At 38.8% G+C, this 5,496-nt stretch overlaps 1 pseudogene; it reads right to left on the bottom strand.

The window, feature by feature from the left end:
* Positions 1–5,008: 5,008 nt before the first annotated feature.
* LOC113181916 (U6 spliceosomal RNA) lies at positions 5,009–5,108 on the bottom strand (annotated as a pseudogene).
* Between the last annotated feature and the right edge of the window lie 388 nt (positions 5,109–5,496).

Below are 5,496 nucleotides of genomic sequence, written 5' to 3' on the forward strand. Positions count from 1 at the left end.
TCTTTAATTTTAACTAATGTCTGCATTTTACTTAATAATTTTCTAAATATAAAATATTGCCATACTTCTCTGAGTTTTATAACTTTAAAATATTTATCATGCCCTTATAATAGCATATTGTGTGATGAAAATATTAAAGGGAATATTTCCTATCTACTTGCTAAAGATCCACAGGTATTTTTTATTTAAAGTAATGAGGGCTGGGACTGTAGCTCAATGGTAGAGTGCCTGCCTCACATGTGTGAGGCACTGGATTTGATCCTCAGCACCACATAAAAATAAATAAAGACATTGTGTCCATCTACAACTAAAAAAATATTTAAAAAGAAATAAAGTAATGAGATCATTGGTTTAGGATTTTAGCCAAGTTAAAAGAGCAACTCTTAACACTCCACTTATCTTAAATATGCTACTTAAATATTCTACTTAGAAAGCAAATAAAGAATTGTATATGAAGCCAGACTTAAAGATGGGTAGTTAGTGTAGTTAGGTAAATTGGATCTAATATTGATTCTAATAAAGAAAATGGAGTCATCTGAGCCCAGGAAACCAGAACAGCACCAGGGAGACTGAAATGTTAAAGTTTCCAAGGCTCCTAGCAAGACAGGGAGATGCTAATCAAATCACCCTAGGCCCTTCCTACAGAGATCACTCCCCCCCCCCATAGGCCCACCTGTTTTCCACCTTTTGTCCTTCTCAGGGCATCCCCCACCATGTGCAGGATAGAGGAAGATAAGCAAATTAAAGGACAGGAATGTAGAAGATCAAAAGTAGACCTTAGATATAAAAGGGAGAAGACCTTCTTTTGGATTATGCCTTTTGGGTCCCCTTCTCCCTGGGGGGAGGGGGTCTTTTCTGCTATCCTTTAATAAAGACTTTCACTTTCCACTCTCCATTTGCGTGCTTCTTTGGTGCTATACTTCAGCATTCAGGGAAGCAAGGACTTGTCATGGTATCTCTCTCTCTCTCTCTCTCTCTCTCTCACACACACACACACACACACACACACACACAATTATGTATTATGTAGAATCCTTTAGGTATTATTTTAATCAGCTTTTTCACCATTATGACCAAAAGACTTGACAAAAAAATTTTAGAGGAGGAAAAGTTTATTTGGCACTGAGTTTCAAAGGTTTCAGTTCATAGATGGCTGACTCCATTCCTCAGGGCCAGAGATGAGGCAGAATATCATGGCAGAGGTGTGGTAGAGGAAAGTAGCTCAGAACATGATCCAGGAAGCAGAAAAGAGACTAGGCTCAGTTCACCAAATATATGCCCCACCGGCACACCCCCAGTGACATCTTCACCAGCCTCACCCTACCATCCTGCAGTTATCACTCAGTTCATCCCTATCAGGGGATCAATACACTGATTAGGTTAAGACTCTCCCAAACATTTTTCTCAACCCTTTTGCATTGACTCACATGAGCTTTTGGAGGACATCTCATATCTAAACCATAATGGGCATATACATCTCACCAAATAAAGTCAGAATTATAGAGGATTGTAGGTCAGTGAGGGATTTATTAAATCTCCTTGAAAATTAAAATGGACTTTTATATATTCTGAAGGCAACATAAAATTTAATGATTTGCATTTTAGGTTTCTATTTTAGGTTAATTAATATTGCTTTTTAGTAGTTTGCAATCTAATATTGAAAGGGTAAAGTTTCTAAGCTGGAAAGCTTGAATGTAAAAGATTAGGTATTATTAAATTCCTCTGTTACACCCAGATTCCTGAGATAGTTAAAACAATGCCCTACTGGCCGTTTAGCCTAGGGCAGTTCCTCACAGGGCCCGAACCAATCAGTTTGAATGTGTAACCCGCTTACGAATGACCAATCACCTTCGCCCGCCAATGAATGTGCCAATCACATCTCAGAGTTGTTGTTCAATTTCCCCGCGCCTCATGATGATTTGTTCTGATGTATGCAAAGCCCACCGCCCTCTCCAAAAAGTGTACTTTAGCTCTGCTTGACCTTTGCTCTGGGCTCTGAGCTGCGCTCCCTTCTTGAGTGGGCACAGAGTCCCAGCGCGCTGGAATGGATCCCCTATAAATCCCCTTTTGCCAATTGCATGGAGTAAGTCTCTTGTGTGTGGTCTCTCCCTCCGACGCTCCGCCGGACCCCCCCTTACAATATGTATCAAAATGGAGAGAAAATGATAAATAACATGAAAGTAAAAGGATGAAACCATATGTTGAATGTCAGTTCTAGTAATCATGGCCAGAGCAAGATCTAGAGAACAATGACTCGCTAAATCCTGTTTCTTGCATATGAGGGTGGAAGAATTTTTTTGAGAAAATAAGTGGAATTAAATGAACAGAGTGAGCTGATGAGGAAATGTAGAACTTTCTCTAGAGTGAATATGCACTTTTTGCAGCACAGCCCAGCAAATGAAAAGACATTGATGGACTGTTGAGAGCCACAGTTTAGTCGGAATGACGCCTGGCATTTTGCTAGAGGGAATGGTTGAAAGGTGACCCTGCTCTGGGATTAGGGCGGATCCTGCTGGGATTAGGGTGGAACCTGCTGCTTCTTGCAGGGTTCCAGGAGAATTGGAGCCCAGTGGAGGGAGTGTGTTCCCGGGAAGTGTGTGTAGAATGCCGGTGAGAGTTCGGGAATAAAGAGTTGCTGTTTGAACCTACAAGGCTTTGTGGCGGCTCGGTTATTGGTGCCCAGCCAGTCTGCGGCAATGGACCACAGTAAATTATTCCCTCCTGTGTAATATCCCAGATTTAATTCTCACAAAGACCCAGTAAACACATGGTAGTGTCTGTGCCACATCTCCTCCATCCACCTTTGGCCTCACCTACAGCTATGGTGGACAGTACCCTGTACACTCCCAGCTGCCATTTCAAAAGCAAAATGGCCTCTCTGCTTTTCTGCCACAGGCCTTCTTTCTGCCTGCTGGCAGTTTCAATCAGAGGTTTTAATGCTCTCAAGGAAAAACTTCAACAAATGGGCTTGGGTGTCTGTAGTCAAATATTCCAGCCTCTGTGCTTTGGGAGCAGCCAATTCCACAGTGCATTCTATATAATTACTCACAGGGTTCACAAGGAGACGGAGCATATTTGTCCTTGGGAAAACTAGCTCCCTGCTAGATTTCCCCTTTCCCAGTGCATCCTCTTTTGTCTTTCCATGGTTAACCTGTCAAACAAACCTCCTATTCCTGAAAACTCATCTCGTGTTCCACTGACAGGGAGATTCAAACCAAGATGCACATTAAATTTCATCCATATAACTCTATTGTTTACAGAACTGTTTTATATTCATAATTGCCCTGTGAGGGAAGTGGAAAGGTGGGGGTTGGAGAACAGGCTACAGAATTGTCAGCTTCATTTTACTGATGAGGAAAAAGCTTTAGGTAATCTGAATGATTCTCCCCAAATCACACAGCTAATAAATGGCAAAATCTTCTTTGATGTGCTAAATAGGACCTTAGCCACACACAAAAAAGAATGAATTGTTTCCCAAATGAGTTCTGTGTGCTTTAATTTCATGTATAACCCCAATTTAATGTTTCAGCTCTTGCTAGCTTAAAACATTTTAGCTAAGCCTCATTAATGTGGATTTCATTATTTTTGCTTTGTGATAACTTGAAAAATGTAGGAATGAAGTTTATTTTCTCTGTAAAAATATTATCTACGAGTATACATTTTTAATAGGACCAAATAATTTCCTAAATCCCCACCTTGAGTTTTCCACAGCTATCAGCCTTTAATGTTTTATGATAACCAATAAAAACCAAAAAACATTAGGCACACTGAATCCTAGGATGTTTTATTGCTCTTGTAATGCCCTCTAGCATCAAGGAATCAAACTGTGCCCCTAATCTCTAGTTATATTCAGAGAAGGAAATATTCTTAGTTTTTCCAATTTAAAATTTTTCTTTAATATATACTTTTACAGCACTAACTATATGCCATTCTAAATGTTTTACAAATAGTAATTCATTTAAATCTTATAATGACCCGTTGAGATGGATGCCATTATTATTCTTATTTTGCAGATCAGAAAACTGAGGCACTGGGAGACTAAGTGGTTTAACTGGTGTCACATAACTGGTAAATGCCTAAGTCTAGAATCAAATTCAGAAAACACCTCTGAAATCAAAACTCAGTGACCTTTACTACTAATAGCTCCTTGAAAACCTTCAAATCCAAACTCATCCAATTAGCATAACAACTCATATAGCACAATAAACAGTCAATGGTAATGAGATAGAAATTTAGAATAAAGAGAGAAATACTGAATCTTAAAGGAAACTCCCACAAGCCATTTAGTTATAGAAAGTACAGTTGTATATCTTGGCCATGCCCTTATAAAATGAAGAAAATATGCAAGTGCAGGGAAAAATGGAAGGAAATTGTGCAGCTCCACCCTGGTTCCACCTCCAGTCTGGCCCCTGATACAGCCCTTCTAAGATATTGGACCCCCAGCCCAAATCAGGACTTCTTACTCTAGAGACAGCCCTTTGAATAGATATCTACTTTTTAAAATAAGCCTCCCTCTATGCTTTTGTCTGGCTTGTGCTGAAATTCTTTTCTATCACCTATGCCAAGAATCTCCCTTGTCACAAGTTGAGTTCCCCTTCCCTTTAAGAACTCCTAGGACTGGACTCTTCTCTGGAGGCATGTCTTTTCCCATGACAGTAAGGAAGGCTGAAGAGAAGAGTTGCAAAGTATGTCCTTTGGGGGTGCCCTTCCCTCCTAATTCTATGTAAATGATTCCTTATCAAGGTTTTAGAGAACCCCAGATAACCTTTTTAAGATTCATTAACATGTCACAGCATTAAAATAATATTGTGAATGATTGTTTCTTTTTTATGGTGTTTGCATATTTTGTTTCTTTTTTAAAATCAATTTTATTGTATATATTTAAGGCTTACAACATATGTTATGAGATACAAATATACTGTAAAATGGTTACTATAGTGAAACAAATTAACGTATCTATCATCTTACGTAGTTACCCAGTTATTTTCCCCTGTGGCAAGAGCAGCTAAAAAATATGAAATGTTTTGCAAATTTGTATGTCATCCTTGTTGAGGGGCCATGCTAATATCTGTATCTTTCCAATTTTAGTACATCTGCTGCCAAAGTTTTTATAATGAGGAAACATTGTGACTAAGAAAGGTTTTTGTAACAAGAAAATGAATAAGAACTAGAAGACTGGAGTACTTGTTCTTCTAAAAGATGAATCACAACAAAGGGGAGAGCCAGCAGATTACAGAATCATTTGCCCATCCAAACCATGTGCAAATATTAGCCCAACTCAGTTTATTAAATTCTGTACCACTATTAATATTTGTTACAGGAAGTCAAGAGAGAAGAATTTTATAGTTGTTTCTTGTACTAAGTCAGGATAATTGTCAAACTGAGGAAAGGAGTCATTTTTCCAGGCTAACTTTCCTTCTCCCAAAATGCTTTTTGTGAATTTTATAATACCTTGGTGTTCTTTTTTGCACAAAGTTCTTATTGGCGCATTTAGAT

Source organism: Urocitellus parryii, chromosome X (genome assembly GCF_045843805.1).
Source record: "Urocitellus parryii isolate mUroPar1 chromosome X, mUroPar1.hap1, whole genome shotgun sequence".
Taxonomy (NCBI): Eukaryota; Metazoa; Chordata; class Mammalia; order Rodentia; family Sciuridae; genus Urocitellus; species Urocitellus parryii.